The 23,434-nt window shown below is 41.7% G+C and overlaps 1 long non-coding RNA gene across 1 annotated transcript in view; it reads right to left on the bottom strand.

The window, feature by feature from the left end:
• Positions 1–23,434, bottom strand: part of LOC106732604 (uncharacterized) — a 200,753-nt gene that overhangs the window by 28,898 nt on the left and 148,421 nt on the right. The gene's annotated exons all lie outside the window — the stretch shown is intronic.

Genomic DNA, 23,434 nt, shown 5'->3' with positions numbered 1-23,434 from the left:
TCAGCCCAAAAACTGGCTGTGTTTCATCCAAATAAGCAGCCAGCAGTGAATGAGCACTACTCTCTGAAACCTTCTTTTCTCCTCTAGCTGAGACTTTCCTGTATCTACCACTTATGCATCACCCCAGAGCAAAAACAATATAGCCGAGCAGTGATCTCAATGAGATTCCACCTAAACACAGAGATTCATTCAAGCGGTTTTCAATGTAGATTGTGGCCCATAGCAGGAATGAGTTGAGAGCCGTTCTCCCCACGAGATCCATTCACACATGTAAAGGTGCATCTACATTTCTCAGGGGAGAATCAGAGTTTTAGTGTGTCTGAATTCTAGTTGCAAAAATGGTGCAGTCAGTGTCATGCATGTAGTAAGTCATTTTCTCTATGCCAATGGCCTCAGGAGGATTGTTAGGAACTTGTCCCCCTACTGTGTCAATCAGTTCCCCCCATAAAACACACCATGTGCATTGCATTTACTGGTCTGTAATTTTCTGTCACCACTAACGTTATTCGCACAAAACAATTGTGTGTGTGGTCCCAGATTTGAAGGGTGTAGTCAAATCTTTCTGTCTGGTTCATTTAATTGCCTCTGTGCCAGGGCTCTAAGGAGGGGTTTGTGGAGCTCTCTCCCCCTGCTGAGCTAATAAGTGGAGTGAGTCTCACAATACAAACTAGCAATGAAAAGCAGAGGGCAGGAACATTTTTCAGACAAATTTAGGCCTCAAGCAGATGCATGAGACCAATCAGCACCAGCAGAGCTTCAGATCCACAGCTTGGCATTTCTGCTAGTTATGTATCACTGCAAGTTACTTTGCAGAATAAATTGCCTGGTTTGCCTGTGCTGATTGGACAAGTCATATTCAAGGTCTTGGCCCATATCCTTCAGGTGGTTGAGAACCTGAGCCCAGATATCAGGTGGGGGAACCCCCAACATAAAGTTCTGGAATTGAGACCCAGGTTGACAACTATACTCCTCTGGCACAATGGAACTTTCTACCACAACAGTAAATCTCGTCTGTCCATGAGACAGCCTTGCCAAGAGCTAACCAAATACAATGGGACTGCCACAGGAACAAAGGACCATCACAAACCTCACTGCCTGTCATTTCAAGTGTGCTGCTTCCACTTGACTTCTCAAATATGAAACACAGAGCAATGCGTACATACTAAAAAAAAAAAATCCAACCTCCCCTCGCCTTCTCCCCCATCCTACCAAAATAAACAAACCCTACACTGTACTCAACCTGGGGAGAAAATAAGAATGAAAATTAACTACCCGTGACAGATGGCGGGCACTTAGATACTACCTCAATGAGAATAGTACAAGTTGGACCTCCCGGTCTAACACCCTGGGGTCCTCACTGGTTCCAAATGAGGGAATATATCAGACCAGAGGAAGTTAATTCCAGCCACCCTGCCACCAGTCTGACTGGGCTCCCAGCTGCTGAAACTGTATAGAAACACATAAAGAACACAATAAAATAATATGAGCAGGACCGGCCACAATATTTTAGCACTTGAGGCGAGGAGCTCAAATGACACCCCGATGACCTCTCTCTTGGGCCAAAACTTTGAAAGGTCTCAATTCTGCCTTCTTCCTATTCTACTCCTCTCATGGTACTGCTCTGCTACCTACCCCAATAAAGGAGAACTGACAACTTAAAATGCCTTGTTCAAAAGTGTTAAGTAACACTTAACTTTCAAATGCCTGAACAGCAAATGTGACTTTTCTTGTCGGCATAGTAAACGCTGGCATTTTTATCTGTTTGAATAATCAAAGTGGTACTTTCCGTGCCTTCTTGGTTGCAAAGATTTGAATTGCTTCCTGAAGGTTCACAGTCTGGGCCAGCTCATGCTGTACAGTAATTCCTCATTTAACACTATAGATGTGTTCCTGAAAATGTTCGTGCTAAGAAAAAACATGCTATAAGGGGTCAATTTTCACATTAAAAATAATGGAAAATGTGGGGGTTGCGTTTCAGGTAGTGGTGGCAAAGTCAATGTTTTGTTGGTGCTTGGTTGTCAACGTCAACATTAAATATCTAGCAACACAAGTAGCCACAGTTAGTTAAAACACAAAGATAAACATGTGAGTGAGCAGAGGAGCGCTGTGACCACGTGTGTTCATCCGCTCATGCGCATTACCACTGTTTTCATCAACTTATACCACTGCATGAAGTAGTCCGTCACTTGATTATTTTCGTGTTATTTCGGGGACGGTTGTGTTAGTTGAAAAAGTTCCCTAAAAAAAATCGTGCTATTGCCAAAACATGCTAAGTGGACACGTGTTAAATGAATAATTACTGTATTGAGATGGTTGCAAGGCCGACCAGCCTCTCCTGTGTCATTGTGGAGTGTAGATGTGTTTTTATTAACTTCAGCTTGGAAAAGCTGTGTTCTCCACTGGTAACTGTTACAGGAAGTGTTAGAAGTATGTGCAGAGCAACATAAGCATTTGGAAAGAGGGTGGTCATCTTATTAGTGCACATATATTCCAGAACAGCCTTTGGAGTTGATCTTGCTGAAATGAATCTTGAAAGGGCTTTCAGTTCATCACCTAAATCACTTGCATCAATATCGTGCATATCGTCATGTGTCAACACTGTCTCTAGTGCACTGCATTGCTGGTGTAGGTCTTCTTTGGGTATAATGAGGAGTTTGGGAATATCATACAACATCCCAAATATACTACTGTGTTCCTTGAGCTTCATGAAATGTTCTTCTGCTGACTGTATTGCACAATCTAGCACCTGGTTAAAGAAGTCAGCTTTGAATTGTTGTTTGCTGTCTCTTATGGGATTATCCCATGCCTCGTAATCAAAATGTCTTCTTCGGTGACTCTTGTATTCTTGAATGGGTAGGAAAATAGCTTCAGTGTGAAGTTCCTCTACCAACTTCTGTGCATTCTTTAGAACGTTTTGAAATCCCTCATCTGACCAGTAAGACTGTAGGTATGACTTTGCTTTGTCCAGTTGTTCCATTGCTCCAGATATATCAAGGTCAACACCTTGGGGGGTCTCTTGCTTACAACATGTATTTCAAACAGTATGTCATGCCACAACACTAAGCCACACAGAAATTTGAATTTATGTATGTTTCTCATTATTCCATTTCCCTCTGCCACTGTTCTCCCATAAATAGTTCCTGTCATAGCATTATCCTCCATAATGGCACCTTTGGCATCATCTATCTTCCCAATTTGGTGTTTGATAGGCTTTATCGCCTCCACTAGACTTTTTCATTGTGTGGCACTCAGTGATTTCAATGTCAGAGAGGATGTTCCCAGATATTGCTTCAAAATTTGCCATCGATGAGTTGATTCAGAGAAAAATACATAGATGCTTTGAATTACATTAAAAAATTCAGCAGCCTCACTAGAAGCTGATGCTGCATCACTGACCACCAAGTTCAATGAATGAGAACTGCATGGGACAAAAAAACCTCTCGGATCAGTGTCTGCACTCCTCTGTTCTTTCTTCTCATGTTGGCACCATTATCATAGCCCTGACCTCTCATGTAAGCTATCGCAATTCCTATATCTTTCAGCTTTTTAAGAAACACATTTGTAATACCAGCTCCTGTAGTATCATCAATGTCAATAAATTCTAGAAAATGCTCTCTGACAGCCACCATTGCAGGGACTTTTTCACTATGTTCTGTTGTTGTTACAAAACGTACCATTAAAGTCATTTATTCCGTATGGCTGATGTCAGGTGTGCAGTCCAGAATAACAGAGTAATATCTTGCTGACTTCAGATCTGCCACAATCTTCTGTTTGATTTTTGTTGCCAGTAACTGTATGATCTCATTTTGAATTGTTTTTCCAAGGTAGTGGTGTGTGTACATTTCTTGTGTGGTGACTTTTTAGATGTTCCTGGAGTACAGCATCAAACTCAGCCATCAGCTCCACAATTTTAAAGACATTTTCATTGTTTGGAACATAGATGATCTGAAATGCCACGTAATGCTAGGTTTTGGATAAGCATGCATTCTCACAATGGCAATGAGCCTTTTCAGAACATTTTGCCAGTAAAGAGACTCTGATGCAATCTTCTCTTGAGGCTGATCATCTGTGGTGGCCTTTAACCTTAGTCTGATTTCAAGCTCTTTCCACCTACGGAATACTCTCTGGTGACTCCAGAGTGTCAGCAGTACACGACTGCATGGGACTACGCCAGACCCCTCTTCGGTCCATGGCTGCACAGATCTGGAGCCCATGGCATATCAGACTGGCCAGGACCAGGGCCAGCTGTGGGGGGGCTAGAGGCAGCGGGGGCTGGCCGCGGTGGTAGCAGATCCAGCTGTGTTGAGGGGCAGTGGGCTGGGGCAGTGTTTCCTAACCTTTTTTTATAAAGTACCCCTTTATTAAAAAAAATTATAAGTACCCTTTTCAAAAAAAAAATTGTTATAAGTACCCCTAGTACCTACAGTTTTCAGACACACACACAAAAATTCTACCATTGCAACACATTTGTTTAAACAACTTAATTGTAGCTGGACAGGTGATGAAACTTTTGGGTGTAAAAAGTACAAAAATAATAAAGCGCTGTAAAACTTAAAACAAAAATTCAGTTTTCTCCAAATTTCAGTTGTGTTGATGTAGTCCCCCTTTTCCCCCGCCTCCAGACTTCTCTCGAGTACCCCTGAGAGTACTGGCTGAGAAACACTGGGCTGAGGGACTGGTGGCAGGAGCTGTCCTCTGGTCTGACAAATTCCCTCATGCCCCAAGGGAACCGGACCGGGGAGTCCAATCCATATTATTTTTTCAGATTTTGGCTAGCTATTCTTCAAAAAATTTTTGGCCTTCCTAACTATGTTTTTACACTTCATTTGCCAGAGTTTATGCTTCTTTCTATTTTCCTCACTAGGATTTAACTTCCACTTTTTAAACTATGCCTTTTTATTTCTCACTGCTTCTTTATTTTATTGCACATTTTTGGATTTTTTTTCTAATTTGGGGTATACATGTAAGTTGCGCCTCTATTACAGTGTCTTTAAAAAGTTTCCATGCAGCTTGCAGGGAATTGACTTTTGCCACCGTACCTTTTAATTTCTGTTTAACTAAACTCATGTTTGTGTAGTTCCCCTTTCTGAAATTAAATGTTACAGTGTTGTGCTGCTTTTCTGTTTTTTCTACCACAGAGATGTTAAATTTCATTATATTATGGTGACCCTAGAGAAGCAGTCCACTTATATTCATTTTTTAGACAAGATCTTGTGCCTCACTTAGGAATAAATCAAGAATTGCCCCTCCTTTTGTGAGTTATAGTGCATCCTATAGTGAGTTTTGACATGTATGCAGTCAATATAAGTATAGTTGAAATCCTCATTATTATTGTTTTTTGTCTCAATAACCTCTCTGATCTCCCAGAACATTTCAGTCACTATCACCATCATGGTGAGGTGGTCAGTAATATAACCCTACTGCTATACAGGCAGTCCCCGAGTTACGCGGATCCGACTTACGTCGGACCAGGGGAACGGGGGGGGGGCAAAGCAGAGCAAAGCCGCGGAGCACGCGGGCAGCGGACAGCCCAGACGCATCTGGGCTGTCCGCTGCCCGCGTGTTCCGCCGCTTTGCTCCCCGTCCCCCTGGTCTGCAGACCAGGGGGACAGGGAGCAAAGCAGAGCAAAGCCACGGAGCCCGAGGGCAGCAGGACAGCCACGGCGCGTCTGGGCTGTCCCGCTGCCCCTGTGCTACATGGCTTTGCTCAGGACACCTGTGGTACAGCAGCTGGGGTGCTGCCAGTTGGTCCCGTAGCGCCGCTCTGGGCGCTACTGGACAAACCGGGCAGCACCCCAGCTGTTCTGCCACAGGCGTCCTGATTCAGCCACTGCTGGTCAGATTCAGCAGCGGCTGAATCAGGACGCCTGGGGCCGAGCAGCTTGGGTGCTGCTGGGTTGGTCCAGTAGCGCCGAGGAGCGGCGGCGCTACTGGACCAACCCAGCAGCACCCCAGCTGCTCTGCCCCAGGTGTCCTCAAGTCAGCCGCTGCTGAAACTGACCAGTGGCTGACTACAGGAAGCCCCTGCCCCAGGCTTCCTGGAATCAGCCGCTGATCAGTTTCAGCAGCAGCTGACTTGGGGATGCCTGGGGTTCTTAAGTTGAATCTGTATGTAAGTCAGAACTGGCGTCCAGATTCAGCCGCTGTTGAAACTGATCAGTTTCAGCAGCGGCTGAATCTGGACGCCAGTTCCGACTTACATACAGATTCAACTTAAGAACAAACCTACAGTCCCTATCTTGTACGTAACCCGGGGACTGCCTGTATTCTTATTATAGCAAAGAATTACTATCCATAGAGATTCTATGGTACAGTTGGCTACGTTTAAGATATTTGCCTCATTTGATTCTACTCTTTCTTTCACATATAGTGCCACTCCCCTAACAATATGACCTACAGACCTTGGGTATGCCTCGAGGGACTTTTTCCCTTAATTTTTATACTTTTTTTCCTACTTGGTTTACGGTTTTGGTGTTTTGTGGTTTAGAGTAATCTTTTTGTTGAGATCTCTCTTCTTTATTATTCAAGATTTATAGGACATTTCTTTGAGTACATTCCCTTCTTTGCTTAAATTTAAATTTTGTGGGTTTTTTTAAATGTTAAGATACTTAAAGGCCTTTAGACATCCATAGTTGATAGCTAAATTTTTATCAACAATAATAACTAGGTCAAGTCTTTTCCAGATGCAGTATTTTGTAGTTTATCTTTCCTCTGATGTGATACTTATTCATAGACTTAGCACGAGCGGTCCCTCAATGGGATTTTTAAAATTACCCCTCTCTTACGACTGTCTCAGATTTGCACATTAAAGCATGATCTTATGCCATTAGTGTCTCAACAGTGTGAAAGATTTCCCTGATGCTGCTGTGTGCTTGGCTGGACCATATTTCCTAGGGAGAGGAGCAATTCTGATTCAAACCAAATCAGCTCTAATGTGGAAATAGAACAGAACAAAGGAAGATGGAGAGGGAGAGTGCAGCAGGTGGGGAAAGTAGGCCGACAGTCTCAGGTAGAGAAAACTAGTTTTTTTAACATCAATTTCTGTTTTTCAGTTGTAGGCCAACCAATGAAATGAACATTTCAGTAATTAAATGGACACAGGAAACAAGATATCTTCATTCAGCAAAGGAGCCAGTAAGGGAGCAGTCATTTAATTAAATACATAGTGAAAGAAACCTCTATGCGTAAGGCTGTGAAATTGTGAGATGACTGCTTTCATTGTTGTTCTGTATAATTTTTTTCCCACTTTCTTCCATGCAGTGCAAGCTTTCCTAAATCCAGCACCTAGGTATGCTGCGAGCCTTAATTCCTCATGCAAATAATTTGAGAATTAGCAGCTATCACCCAAAGTAGCAGAGGTAGTGGCCATGTTCAAAGAAGGAAAAATAGGGAGTAAGTGATTCAGGAGATTTGAGAAGTTAGCCAGCTAAATAAATTCAGAACCCAGGGATCTAAAAATGGACCTATTTTTACAGACCACACTAATCTAGTATTAAAATGTATTTTAAGGGAAGAGGCTTCAGTTTTCATTAAAACTAAATTTGAGATAGGTAAAGTTATAATTTAAATAAATCCTGTACATCGCCTATACACCAAAAGAAATTAAATCTCCCTCACAATCCAAAAATATCTGTGTGGAGATTGAAGCACGAGAAATGAAAATGAAATCTTATATGCACTGAGTTTTAAAAAAAATATTTTTCTACTATTTTGCATCATGTTTTAATTAAACAAAGGAAGAACAATGCAGAGATTTCTGGGGTTCCTGTAAGGTGTGAAGTTCAGTCAGCCAAAGTAAAAGGTTTCCAATTTTTTTAAAGACATTACTGTCCAGAATCAGCAGCACTTTTTGTATAGGGAAGCTAAATGTAATTGCTAAATAAGCTGGTCTTACATCCCCATCAGAATGGTACAGGAGTTAAGTATCCTCAGCATTTCAGGCCTTGTTTGCATTACAAATGCACACATACTGAGGCATGGTCACTTAGGGGAAGGAGGTAGGAACTGTAGATTAAACTAAACATGAGCCACAAGAATCATCATCTGTATATGAAATCTTTTCTTCCTAGTCTGATATTCTATAGCTGATCAAGTGCAGTATTATAGGAATGGACTTATTCTGATTCAGCCATTTCATCTGTAATTACATGATCACCTAAGGTACGTCTACACTACATGGCTCCATCGATTGCCGCCCTTGTCGACTGCACCATGTCTAGACTGCCGTGCAGTGCCAGATCAGCTGATCGTCGGCACAGCACGGCGACCATTTTTATTTTAATAAAGCGGGGATTATTTAAATCCCGGTTTCTTTGACTATGCCGAGTAAACTATTTTACATGTCTCCATCGAAGGAGCCATGTAGTCTAGACGTACCCCTAGTGTCTTGGAGGAAGCAAAAAAAAAAAAAATGTCCTGCATAGGTAGTTACACATCCAACAAGTTGCTCCATGCAGATATTTCTGAAAGCTTTAAGCCATAATAAGGCTGGACAAAAATGTCTTAGAGTAAATCATCACATAATTTCTGAAGAATATTACTATCAAGCCAATGAAAATGGCTACATCTAGACTGGCCCCAAATTCCGGAAAAGGGATGCAAAGCAGGTAAATCAGCATAGGGAAATCCGCGGGGGATTTAAATATCCCCCGCGGATTTAAATAAACATGTCCGCCGCTTTTTTTCCGGCTTGGGGAAAAGCCGGAAAAAAAGCATCTAGACTTGCGCAATCCTCCGGAATAAAGCCCTTTTCCGGAGGATCTCTTATTCCTACTTGAAATAAGGAATAAGAGATTCTCCGGAAAAGGGCTTTATTCCGGAGGATTGCACCAGTCTAGACGCTTTTTTTCCGGCTTTTCCCCAAGCCGGAAAAAAAGCGGCGGACATGTTTATTTAAATCGGCGGGGGATATTTAAATCTCCCGCGGATTTCCCTATGCTGACTTACCTGCTTTGCATCCCTTTTCCGGAATTTGGGGCCAGTCTAGACGTAGCCAAGGTGTTAGAAGAAAGAACCAGAAGTTCTTTGGAAAATACTACAAATGGACAGATTTTAAAAATAATCCAAATGAATTATGTAGAACAGTGTAAATTAGCGAATAGAATCCATGGATTATACGCGTTTTTACAACACCCTGCCCCCCGCCCTCCCGCCATGGGGTATACATGTCCAAGTCTTATACAAGTTGATTTTTACTCCTTGGAGTCCCCCCAAGAGCATCAGTTCCCCTAAGCAGCTCTGCCCACCCCCCCCCCCCATTAGAACTGGGTCAGCTCCGCTGCAGGGGGGCAGGGAGGGCCTGACAAGCTTCCATCACGCCTGCGCTGCGCTCTCCATTCCCCCCACCTGGAGGAGGGTGGGTGGTGCCTGGCTGTGGATGCACAGGTTGGGCCTGGATGCGAGGGCAGCTCTCTCCCCACCACAGGCAGGCCAGTTTGCTGGCAGTGGTATGGCCATCGCCTTGTGTCTGCTTTCTATGCTGGGCAGCTACCTCCTCATCTCAGGGCTGCTGTTCAAGTGCACAGGGCTGCTGCACCAGCCCAAGCAGCAGCACTTCCGCTGCCACCATATCTCCCACTGCGGCATCAAAGACCACCTTTTATAAAGGCGGCAGAAGTCTCTGTGGGTTATATATGTGTGCAGGTCATCTAATTTTTTTTTTTTCCACACATCATAGAAAAACCGCGGGTAATACACAAGTGCATGTTATACATAGATGCAGGTTATAATCGCTAATTTACAGTAATTTTCTTCTAGCCTAAAGCAGGTATATGCTAAAGCAGGTATGTGCTCCACTTAGGAAGGAACAATCAGTTCCATACATACAAGATGGGAAGCGACTGTCTAGGAAGGAGCATGGCGAAAAGGGATCTAGGAGTCATAGTGGACCACAAGTTGAATGAGAGTCAACAGTGTGATGCTGTTGCAAAAAAAGCAAATATGATTCTAGGTTGTATCAACAGGTGTGTTGTAAGCAAAACTCGTGAAGTCATTCTGCCGCTCTACTCTGCGCTAGTTAGGCCTCAGCTGGAGTACTGTGTCCAGTTCTGGGCACCATATTTCAAGAAAGATGTGGAGAAATTGGAAAGGGTACAGAGAAGAGCGACAAGAATGATTAAAGGTTTAGAGAACATGACCTATGAAGCCAGGCTTCATGAACTGGGCTTGTTTAGTTTGGAAAAAAGAAGATTATGGGAGGACATGATAGCGATTTTCAAATATCTAAAAGGGTGTCACAAGGAGGAAGGAGAAAATTTGTTCTTCTTGGTTTCTGAGGACAGGACAAGGAGTAATGGGCTTAAAGTGCAGCAGGGGAGGTTTAGATTGGACATTAGGAAAAAATTCCTAACTGTCAGGGTGGTCAAATATTGGAATAAATTGCCAAGGGAGGTGGTGGAATCTCCCTCTCTGGAGATATTTAAGAACAGGTTAGATAGACATCTGTCAGGGATGGTGTAGACGGAGCTTGGTCCTGCCTTGAGGGTGGAGGGCTGGACTCGATGACCTCTTGAGGTCCCTTCCAGTCCTATTATTCTATGATTCTATGATATCTTAATATGCTGCAGTAATGTCGGGATCTTTATGGACTCTTTTTTAGGATCAGGTTTCAACACAGAAGAATGTGAACTGCAGTGAAGAACATAACAAAAAATGTTTTTACAAGCAATGAATCAAGTGGAACTTATATCTCTATCATGCTATTATGTAGCATCTCGCGTGTTACAATTTTCCCTCTCCCTCTTGTTTATAAATAATTTTCCATAATTGAAAACAGAAAGGACGATTGTGTAAGCCTATGTAAGAAACAGCGAGAGAATAAGCATAATATTAGGAAGCTCAGGTTGAGTGTCATGCAGTGATCTCTATTCATAGCTTTTAAAGAAGTGTCATCAAGAAAGAGAGGAAAAACTGTAAATCACCTGTTGGAAGAAGATGCGTTGTAAGCAAATAATAGTGCATCAAAAAGTATGTTTTGTTGATAATATATTAATCTAAAACTATTTTTTACCATAGGGATGTTAAATGAACTACTCAGGTCCCTTGAAGTTGATCTCTGATTGTGAAACACATCAAAAGATTCCAGATCAGTAGAATGCATTATAATTATTCTAATAATTAAAATTCATAAAAATCCAAGGCAATTAATGACTGCTATACTGGATCGAGCTCCAGACACTTACAAAAACCCTCATTAGCTTGGGAATATACTTTTTGTTGTAACAACCACAACAGGCAAATATGCACGCTATTGTTAATTGAGTCTTACTAAGAAGTAGATGGCAATGGTAGCACACAAAATTCAGTTCTTTGCTCGATTCTGAAATGCTTTTGGGGGGATTTTAGGGTACCCAAACTATCATTATTACATGCAGCATACATTTGTTTAACAGATTCTCATGGATTACTAAACAGAAAAAAGGATAGTCCCATATGATTTTTGTACATTAATTGAGCGTTAATTTGTATTGTTCTTGTACTACAATAAGAGTGGGATAACTAATTATATTAAAAAGGCAACAAATGTTCACTTAGTAAAAGGAAATACTTTTCTTACAAAACACATAGTTAACATGAAGAATTCACTAACATGAATTAACAGGTCCAAATAAACCCAAGGCTCATTAGTAGTCTTTACTTCAACCTGCAAACTCATATGAAAATTGCACTGTCTTCATTAAGATCTTACCTCTTGTTAGTTAGCTCTAACACAAGGTACGAGTGCAACATTTTTCCTAGTGAAGATTAGACCTTGAGAACATAGAGCAGGGATGGTCAAACTGTGTCTCACAGGTCACATGTGTCTCTTTTACTATTAAAATGCTGCTTGAGGAGATTAAATAATGCTCGCCATTATTTCCCCATTCTCCACCTACCAAACTGAGTGGCAGAGCTCAGAACCTCTGCTTTGCAGTGGGTTCATGGGGTAAAGGCTTCTTCCCAGTGGGGAGAGAGGTCCTGGGGCTTCAGCCCATCATGCATACCTTTTGGGGCTCAGGGCCTTTAGCAAGAGCAAGACTGAACCTCCAAGCACCATCACGTGCCTCCTGTAGAGCTAAAGCCCCGGGCCCTAGCAGGTGTACCTCGGCTCTCAAATTTCTGAAGATTATTGTTTGGGACTTGGATAGTTGGTAAATATAGCCACCATGATACAGAGGATGAATATATCAGCTGTTTCCACTGGAGTACGATAACTGTGTCCTAATAAAACAGATCTTTCTTAGTCCTTATGCACAAATAGACAATCAAAGAACAATAGTTTGTTATTCTCCACTTCTAAATGGACTGCTGAACTCAGTTCTGATATCCTGGTCTCTGTAGATGCACAGGGGGGACTGGTGACTCAGCCAAGAGCCTGTGCAGGGAGTTCTGGTCCCTGCAGCTGGGTGATAGCAGGGGGTGAGCCCTGATCTTGGGGGACAGTAGTGGCAGCTGCAGATCTCCAGCTCTGGTTGCAGAGCTTGGAGGCCAGCAGCATGCAGAGAGCTCTGGCCCTGTCCACAGAGCTCAGGAGCAAGCACCACTAGCCAGAAAGCTCCAGACAGGGTGTGCCAGGATGAGCAGGAGCTCTGGCAAGGGGCAGCAAGGAAGCACAGGCCATGTTGGGAGGGACCTCCTCTCATCTGGCAAATCCCCTCATTTGGGACGAATGAGGTCCCATGGGTGCCGGACAATGGCAGTCCAACCTGTATATGTTATATCTGTGCTGTTTATAGTTGACAGCATACTATTCTAAATTACATCTGGATATCCAGTATCAGGTTATGCTGCAGTAAACTGGAATGCATCACATACATATGTTACACTGCATTTCAATGTGGACATATTCCCATCTAACTCCTTCCTTTAATTTAGCCAGTAGAAGTAGTGCATATTACCAACAAACTATTTCTAAAATAGCTTGGGGGGGGAGGGAATCACTGTGAAGCATCCTGTTACCCAACCTCCTGGCTGAGTGCTCAAGTCAAGGAGAAGGAAAAAAAAGAGGATTATCCAGTATCAAAAAAAGAAAACAAATGTATGCACTTCATGAATCTAATGTGTGACATGCCACTTCCCGGAGGTCAGTTTTTGAAACTGAAGTAGTCACTTACCTTGTCATTAATCTCAATCTCTTTTTTTTTTTTTCATATCAAGGATAGTGCACCTTATACCATTCCCTCCCAGCTGATTGTCGGTATCAGGGCTGTCCAGATTAAACATGTTTAGTGCCAACTCAAATAAACCTCTAGTAACTCTTCCACAGACAAGCAAGACCTTAAGCCTCTAACCCGGAGAAGTCACATTTTAAAACAAAACTGCACTGTGCTGTGTAGCCTTTGGGACTCAGAGAGAAAATCCCTTGCAGTTCCTCTGTTTCTTTATGAAAGGGAGGGGATCTTTTTATAGTGTGTGCAAAGGTTTTTTTTATTTTCTGACTGATAGGTTTCATGGGAATGTTTATATAGCAAGCACAATTGGGAAGAAAAATATTGCTCTAAATACAAAAGAAAAAATGGGAGTTAAAGTTCTGGTATGACAGTGCACTGGCCAATCTGTAAGGATGGCTGGTTTCCTGAAAATCAGCACATTGCAGATTTTTCTCTAAGTCATGTGGCTCTGAAATTAGTAACAGATACGTAATTTTAGCCTCTCCTTTCTTTCCTTCTTTTGTTTTTAACCTTGTACAGCCACATGGTGAATTCACACGGTTTCTAAAGCAGATCCCTTTCAGTGATAGATCTTCAGGCACCCTGAAGCTTGTGTTAATGAGAAGCATGGGTTTTAAATCAAGGCATCAAAAGAACAATTTTCTTAGAACATTATCCTGTAAGGGCTCTCAGAAGTAGCTTTCCCTCTGGGTTTAAACAATCTATGCTACAAACAGAATCTCTCCAGTTAGATTTATGATGTGAGAAGAAACACCATTTTGGACAAGCCTTTGGAATGAATATAAGAACAGCCATATTGGGTTAGACTAATGGTCCTTGTAGGCCAGTATCCTGTCTGTGATGGCGGAGGAGTGCCAGATGCTTCAGAGAGAATGAAGAGATCAAGGCAACTTCAAGTACATTTTTGCTGCTAACCAAGCACTCAGTTCAGCCTTGTGTCCAATTTTCATGGCAGACTCCAAGAACATCCATGGTTCAGCTATGGCTAATCCTTAAGTCTAACTTAGAAGCCAAGTAATTCTCTTCTCTACTCCCATTTCCTGTTTAATTTTGGCAGTCCAATGTGGAGGAAGAAGTCTCTATAGAATATGTACAACGTATATTATGTATAGGGCTATCAATTAACCATATCTAACACAAGTGATTAATGCAAAGTAGATTAACTATATTTTACAAGATAATCATGATTAATTACAGTTTTAATCACACTGTTAAACTAACAGAATATCAATTTAAAAGCATTACAAATATTTAAATGTTTTGCCACATTTTAATTATATTGTTTTCAATAAAAATACAGAACGCAAAGTGTACACGATTCAGAGTATAACAGTGCTATGTGAATGCCTGTTCTCACTAGAAGCAGGTAGCTTTATCTTCCATTAATGTAAACAAACTTGTCTGTCTTAGTGACTGGATGAACAAGAAGTAGGACTGAGTGGACTTGTCAGGCTCTTAAGTTTTACACTGCTTTATTTTAGAGTGTAGTTATGTGTCAAAATAATTCTACATTTGTAAGATGCACTTTCAAGATAAAGAGATTGTACTACAACACTATGAATTAAAAATATTATTTTTGTTTATCTTTTTAATAGTGCAAGTATTTGTAATAGAAGATAATAAAATGAGCCCTGTAGACTTTTTATTTGTGTTGTAACTGGAGTCAAGATATTTGACGATATACAAAAACATCCAAAATATATATTATACATTTAAATTAGCATTCTCTTAGACTATCTCTACACAGAAACATTATTTTGGAAGAACGTCAGTTATTCCAAAATAACATAGTGCACATCTACGCAGCAAGCCCGTTATTTTGAAATAAATTCAAAATAACGGGCTTCTTACGCTGACTCCTGTAACCCTTATTTATGAGGAGTAAGGAAAGTAGGGGAAAGAGTGCTCTATTTCAAAATAACTATTGTGTAGACATTGCCAAAAGTCAAAATAAGCTATTTCGACTTAAGCTACACAGTTAGTGTTGCTCGAGTTGCATATCATATTTTGATTTTAACCCTGCTATGTAGATATGCCCTTACTGTTTAACAGTGCAAACTGGGATTAATCATGACTTTTTAAAAATCTCATTATTGTGACTTTTTTAGTTGTTTGCCAGTCCTAATTACATACTATTGTCCTGAACACTTAAAACTCCCCCAGTTCTGCAAGGGATTTTCCTGCTCTTTAAGGGGGCATTTGGTTGAATAGCGCTACATTCCTTAAAAGAGAAACTCCCCAAAGGCTGTAGCAATTTTAAGGGGCCAAGATTGTAAATGAGCTGAGAAAAGTAACAAAAAATACTATCGTTTACAAAAAATTTGGGCTGGCTCTCAATGGAATAACCATCCCCTAGTTTATCAGACATGAAGGGATCAAACTTGGAATGGGTGAAGCAATGAGGATAAAATAAGAATCAGTCTCAGCATTCACCCAATCTCTCTTTTTGAGGTTTGAAAAGTATAGTTGCTTGACTAGTTGGTTAATTTAATTTTTATGCCTGTGGTGAGCTAACATAAAAAGATTATTTCTGTCCCAGCCAGAAATGGGAAACACTGCACATCCCATTTGAAAGACTGTTCCAACCTGCAATTTCCCATTGCAGGGACAAACACAAAAATGAGACAGTTGTGTCATAGATGGCCATTGTACCACTCTAATTACTTAGCGGCAAGGCCATTTAAGTTCTATACAAAGGGTTCAGACAACTCCAACATTTGAAAGAAAGAAAGAAATATGGAGGAGAGCCCAAAGTTATTATACTTTCCAGCAACAATTTTTTGTAACACCAGTAATTACAAATACTGCACTTCTACTTCTCCTTCGGTGTATCTAAACTACAGGATTTTGTCGACAACAGTGGACTTTGTCAACAAAACTATACCTGCATCTACACTGCTGCTGAGTTCTGTCGATATAACGTCAATGGAACTCAGCAGTTTTGTCGATGGCTGTAAACCTCATTTTACGAGGAATAACACCTTTTGTCAGAGTTCTGTCGACAGAAGGCGGTATTGCATCTACACTGTCCTTTGCATCTACACTGTCATGTCGATAAAGCAGCTTGCTTTGTCAACAGAACTGGATGTAGTCTAGATGCTCTTTGTCAACAGAAGCTTTGTCAACAATATCTGTCGACAAAACTTCTGTCGACAAAAGCCTGTAGTCTAGATGTACCGCTAATGTCCAAAGAAATTTGTGTTTAAAACTTGACTTTTTCCTCCCCAGTCATCTATAAAGCTGGTGGGACTGATTCTCAGGTGATGTAAATTATCATAGCTCTGTTAAAGTCAGTGCAACTATGCCTGTTCATACCACATGAGAATTTCGCTCACAGTGTTAGCATTCACTGAGGCTCTAGAACAGACTAATGGTGCTCAAGCAATCCCATCAGACTTTTTTAGAGTGCTTCAGTGCTTTTAGGGTTTAAGTGTCATGATAACCAATAGGAAGAGATTCCAAAAATCTTGCCTCTGCCCCCTTAATATCTACAAAAGCCAAAGCTTTTTGTGTCTCATTTCTGTAGCTATTCTATATTCCAGTCTATGCGTTGGGTCTCTACATCCAATAGCCATTGGACAAGCATCTCCTATTCCAGTGTATTACCATAAGCTAACTAGAAAAGAGTTTTATGTATTTTAAGTACTAATTAATTGTATTATTTATTCCATGTCATTACTACCTAAGGGGCCAATCCAACACATGCTAAAGTCTATGGAAGGATTCCCATTGACTTCAGTGCACATTCAGGCTCTAGTGCCAAAAAATATGAATCACTCTAATAACTCCAATCTATCCATATCAGTAGGAGATGATGAATGTGACAAGACAATATCTGTACATAGGCATTTATTAGTACAACTATGAAACCAGCAGCAACTCATATGAACATATGTTCATTTTCTTCCAAATCCAGGCTAATCTCAGAAGATCTCATTTTTCTATACTCACCTTTGACTGTGTTCACAGAAGTATAAGTATTTCTCATTCAGAACCAGCATGTGCAAATCTTTATCTCTGACTCACTTAAAGAGGCCTCACAGTTCAGTTCTGCAAGTGTCAGAACCAGAAACAGAGCACAGGTCTTCAAAGTCTCATTGATTATTGTCCAACAGAAGGACAATAATCACACGTTTAATATTTATTTTTCTGCTATTGAAGTAACACTGAAAAAATGTGCACAAATATCACTGCATATTTATTTTTTCTATTCCTTGACCTGACTTGTGATTTACCCTTGGAAAACTCAGTAAAATTAAATACAAAAAATAAGATATAATGGGGTATGATCAGCCCACAAAAAACTCTGTTTAAGGTATTTTTAATATTGCATGAACTGAATTGATAACTGTTTTCCCCCCATTCCCTCATCTCTTCCCTTTTTTTCAGGCTAATCTTCTCAAGTACTTTGGGGACTGCCAATTTGGAACATCCCTCTGACCTTGACAATTGGCAGCAGTGATCAATTGCTCACAAAATCCTTCATGTCAGCTAGAAACGAGTTGTGCTTCTTAACCAAGTCAATCTGTTAAATAGTTTAAGATATAAATCCATGCAAAACATTTGAAAAACAAACCTATTTAATGAAGTCTTGTTTTATGATCCTTTAAACAAAAGATGAAACAGAAATTCCTCATCCTTATCCTCATGAACTGTTCACAGGTATTATGGTACATTTTTTGTAGAGAACGGTGAAGATGGCTCATTTTCTGGTGAAATTTACCAAATGCTCAGCATTGCCCAACTCAGCGGTACAGATTGAAAATCTCTTAACCAGGATTCTCTGGTCCAGCACCATCCATGGTCCAGCAGGGATGTTGCACGACCAGAGTGTCACAGTGGAAGGCCAGTGGCAAGGATCCAAGCAGAGTCAGCAGGGCAGTGGGCTGCCCACAGTGAGCTGATGGCAGGGCCACCCAGCATGTGGTAGCAGGGCTACTCAGCAGCATTGGCTCACCTGGCACATGGTGAGAGCCACGGTAGCTTGGTGCGGTAGGGAGCTGCGGTGTGTGGCTGTCCAGGGCAGTGCGCATGGCTGTCCTGCAGATCCTGGAGCCACAGCAGCAATGGCTGCCTAGCAGAGTCATCAGAGCAGAGAGGCCAGCAGGAGGTAGGGAGTCAGGCCAGGAGGGACGGTAGCAGGGGTCCAAAATGACTTCCCCTGGTCTGGCAAAAGTCCTCCCAGTCAGGTCCTGAGCATGCCAGGCCAGGGAGGTCCAAACTGTATAACTAGGAGCATAGAAGCTGCCAAATTTTTCAGGCAATTTAAGCAGTTTGTCAGACCTAAACCTAATTTATAAACTCAGAATCAGATGCTACTGTCCCCAATTCATATGTCCAAACAATAATCTGCAATCTGGCAGATTCTTCCAAATCCCAGTCTCACAATCTGCCCAAATTACACTGCAGTTTTGAACACACAAAACAGAGGCTTGTTTAGAAGCCCAAGTGCCTGATATTAGTGTGACGGACGGGTCTGGGCACAGCTGAGGATGTCCACTCAGGACTAATTGCTCAAACTCGGGGCTCTTTACAGCCCCAGACCAGGGACCTTCCCAAACAGGACACAAACCAGCTACATCGATCGCTTCAGCTGACATTCTGTCCAGCCAGAAGCCTCACGAGCAAAACCTCTCTGATACCCCAGCTCTTCCTGTGCCCCAATTAGCCCCGGGCCTAACACACAGGTAAGGGGTTATAGAACTCAATCTCACCTACCCGAAATGGGTTCTTCCGGTCCCGAAAAACCAGCTACAGTTCCAAGGTCAATTTACACTCTGGATCTTACCCACAAGATCATGCTGAACCAATCCTTTAGAATCTAAAATCAAAAGGTTTATTACTAAAAGAAAGAAAAGTATGAGAGTAAGGTTGTTAAAGAAAATACATTACATGCATCAAATCACCCAGTTCTCGATACAGGCTCTTAGCAGAGATGTTATAAACTGCTATCTTAAAAGTCTCTGGTGTACATCCTATGTCAGGATGGGTCCACGGTTCTTCCCGGCTCATTGTTCCCTGCAAGGCTGCATCTGGGATCAGGAGCTGAACTCAAGACAAGATGGAGGGTGCCACATAGTACTTAAATACCTCTCCTGGCATCTTCCATGCTGTAGCAGGTCACATGGTCAGTGGCCTATTCTTGTGTCCCAAGCCAGCAATCATTATTCTGGCTGGTCTGCAGGCATCCAGATTCATCCCCCAGGTGTGTCTTTGGCATTTAGAGATCTATTGTCACTGGAGCCTCGCTCATCAGCATAGCCATTGAACAAACATTCCTGGCACATTGCTCTGCCTCAGACAGAGAATTTTCCAGCATCAACACAGAGTACATATTTATAACGCCACATACAGATATTATATAAGTACATGAATAGCATATACAGAATCAGTAGAACACAAGCTTTCATGTGACACCTCACATGGCTCCCTTTGTATAGACTTTTGGGGCACACACACACACCCCATGGGTGCAGCAATGACCTTTAAAATCCAATAACGTGACAATTAGATATATCATTGGGGCAGGACCAAAAACCATTGTTATTATAGAAAATGTGACCATTACTATGTATGTACACTGACTAATCTGATGCCACTAAACTAAGGAACCAGGCTTTCTAAATTATGCTTAGAAAGCAGGGGGAATCTGTAAATTCCTAGGAACTAATTCTGATCTTATTCTCAAAGGTGCATCCAGATATCTTTTAGGCAGGTCTGGGTGGTTTTAATAGATTAGCTTTTTCTCATTTTCTTCCTCATTTGTCTTCAGCAAGTTGATTTATATTTCCTGGAGTAAGAAAGTATAATTCATTAAAATGAGAGGCTACCAACATATTGGAACTAAGGTGCAGAGCTATGCACCATTCAAAGCAATGTTAATTTACTTTCCCCTGTAGACATGCTCCAAACAAACTACCAGTACATCATTGAAAAGAAAATCCATAAAAGCTATATTACAGACCACAAGAAAGCAGGTAGAACAGAATTTTGGCAGAATCAGCTCAACATGGAAACTCATACTCTTCCTAATTATTTCAGTTTTAAAACATGCTTTGTCAAAGAATAAAGATCAAGAATTTCTTGGTCCAGTTTACTTATTAAGATTTTCTACTCCATGCTACGTCTCCAGGCACTATTATAATATACTATAAATATTGTACAAAACCTTTGCATCTTTAATCTGTCCCAAAAAGCAAACAGATCTAGTTACCGCTCCCCTCACTTTGAACAAACAAAATAAAATAGCAATTTTCAAAGCTTAAATGTGGACGCTAATTCTAATCTTTTTAGAAAAAGAAAAGTCATTCTAGACACTATCAAGTGGTATGAAATGAGAAAGAATAAGGAAGCAATGAAGGTGGGAGTGTGATAGAAAAGAGAAAAAAGACTTGAAAGAATCAGTAGGCAAATGCTCACTGAAGTCAATGGCGGTCTTCAGTAGACTTTAGATCATGCCCAAATGAGGATCCATTTTCTTATGCTGAGCACCTACAGTAAAATCTGATCACCAAAGAAATATATACTGCATGAGGCTGCCTGGCAACATTTTCTAGAAGAAGAAGAACAAGTCCAGATTGCCTCTCCCTGGATTCAATTGAACTCCCACTAAAATCAATGGAAGCTGAATCAGGACCCTAGCAAGCTTGTTTTTTCTAATTTTTTAAAATTTTATGATGTGATAATGTGATGCTTTCTCGTGGCTTCCAGAGCTGTAAATTACTGTGTTACCTGCCTGCCTCTTTGAAAGAGATTTGTTATTGCTAAACTGTGTGTCAGCTCCCAGACACACTCATCTGTTGCACAGCCCAACAACTCTTTGCCATGACTGGCAGGAAAGTCTGGGTGTCTCCAGTTCCCAGCCGCCCTGGCAGAATATCCCTCTGCAGTACTCTGCCTGTCACTGGACACCTCTAGGAATTACCAAATCCACGGTCTCCAAAGGGAGAGAATACAAATCAGCCTGCTGGCTCAGCTGAGGATGAACACCACACGTGAATCATGCAGCACTGAAATAAATATATAATGAGAAACTTTATTAATAAAGAACAGAGATTTAAGTGATACTAGAAACAGAAAGTGGATATGAAAATGCACTCATGCTTTCTAGTGACTAAAACTTAACAAGATATAATCCTTGACTAAAATAGCTCTCTTGCCTAAAACAGCCTTTCAGCATCACTCTGCCATATGGTAGGGGATCCACCCTTCAAAGAGATAGAAAATGCTGAATTCTTTGTCCCCTACATGAAGAACAACAAAAAGGCTTCTCTCCTCCTTTTTCTTCTACAGGTTGAACCTCTCTGGTCTTGGACTCTCTGATGTAGCAACATCTGTGATCCAACAGGACCACAGATGTTGTCAGAACAGAGAACCCCATCAGCTGTGAAAGTGGCCGCCTGGAAGTCAGGGACCTGGGGGACCAGTGTCCCGGAATCCAGCTGGGGGGTGGTGAGAGGAGCAAGTCCTATGGCCAGGGGGCCAGCAGCCTGGAGTCAGGCCAGGAGCAGAGCTAATTTGGTGGCCAGAAGGCCAGCGGCCCAACCTAAACCTCAGCTAGGGGGCTAAGAGTGCAGCCAGTATAACGGTCAGGGGACTTGCAATCTGGATCCTAGCTGGTAGCCTAAGAGCAGAGCCAGTCTGATAGCCAGGGGGTGGCAGCCCAGAACTGGTGGCCAGGAGCCTGCACAGGGGACTGGGAGCAGAGCGGATCCAGCAGCTCTGTGGCAGGGAGCTCCGCCAGGACCAGCAGAAGAGACCAGTGGCTGGGGCCAACAGCAGGGTCAGCAGCCATATAGGAAGCCTAGCTGGGAAGCTGGCAGCTCCTGGGGAGAGCCCAGCAGCATAGGGGCTGGAACTGACCTCCCCTAGTCTGGCAAACTCCCTTGTGCCGGACAAGAGAGTTCCAATCTGTAGTCCAGCAGTAAATCTTTGAAACACATTTTTTGAAGTGCACGCTCAGATAAAGTTATCTTCCCCCGCTGTTTGAAAAAAGAAGACAGCACAGTGTCATATCACTGAGGCACAATTTGTTTTCCTGTTGATTCAGATGTAAAGGTAAATGCCATTGTTTATGGCTTAGGCAGTCAAGTATATCAATATTCTTTTGTTTAGAACAAACTTGTTTATCAACTCTGCCTCCAAAACATTTAAGGAATCTATTTCTAGCACATATAGGCTATGTCTACATTGCATTCCTTTTCCAAGAGAGGAATACAAATGCAGACAAGCGAAATTGCAAATGAAGCGCGGATTTTCATTTCCCACGCTTCATTTGCATAATTGCGGACCGCCGCTTTTCCGAAATAGCGTCTTTAGAGAAAACAAACACGGTCCCCATGGGGTTATTCCATGAGGAGTAAGGGTTATTTTCTCTAACCAATCCCATGGGGTCCACATTTGTTTTCTTGAAAGACACTATTTTGGAAAAGTGGCAGTCCATGATTATGCAAAAGAAGCACTGGAAATTCAAATCCGTGCTTAATTTGCAATTTCGCTTATCTGCATTTGCATTCCTCTCTTGGAAGAGAAATGCAATGTAGACATATCAATACATAACTCTTCACATATTATTCATACATGTTGTGCAATATCAATTGCCAATGTATCATCAGCTTTCAATTGACACTTCATATGACACTCTGTAGATAAATGCTCTGACAGCAATGTGTTAGGAGTTAGAATGGTGGGCCCTCTGCCAGTTGGCATCAAAAAGCTTTTAGGGTCACAGATAAAAACAATTTCCACGCGAAGATTGAATGGGAGAGCTTCTTTCCACTGTCCCTGCAAAATTCTGTTGTATAAAATGAGATCTGTAACATATTTTAAAGATAGGATGACACCGATTCATCCTCATCTAGTCCAGGATACAGTTTGACAGGGGTTAATAAGGTAATATGTTGCCCTGGCCTATGTGTGGACTGGTAGGCTCAAAGGATGGTAACAGTGTCTTCAGATTACAGGCTAAAAGTCTAACAATGTGCATTCAGACTGGTGTCTGTTCAATACTTTGTTTGGGTTAGAGATAGTTTGGGCAAATGTGAAGTGCCAGATTCAGTTCCAATTTCATCTTACAGCGAAATTAAAAGTTCCTTATTTCAGTCTGTCCTGGATAATGGCGAAGATGATAGCATATAATCACTGGTACCACTGACTAGAGAAATGTATTACTGAGTGAAGAGGTGATGGGTTCACAATATAAATGGTCTGGTGAAATTTCCCCAGTATGATGTCTATGGAGGAAAGTTTCCAAATCACAGGAGAGCTGACAGAAATCCAACAGCACC

This window comes from Pelodiscus sinensis, chromosome 4 (genome assembly GCF_052426305.1).
Source record: "Pelodiscus sinensis isolate ZL-2025 chromosome 4, ASM5242630v1, whole genome shotgun sequence".
Lineage (NCBI taxonomy): Eukaryota > Metazoa > Chordata > Testudines > Trionychidae > Pelodiscus > Pelodiscus sinensis.
This window is presented reverse-complemented; position numbering and strand designations above follow the sequence as displayed.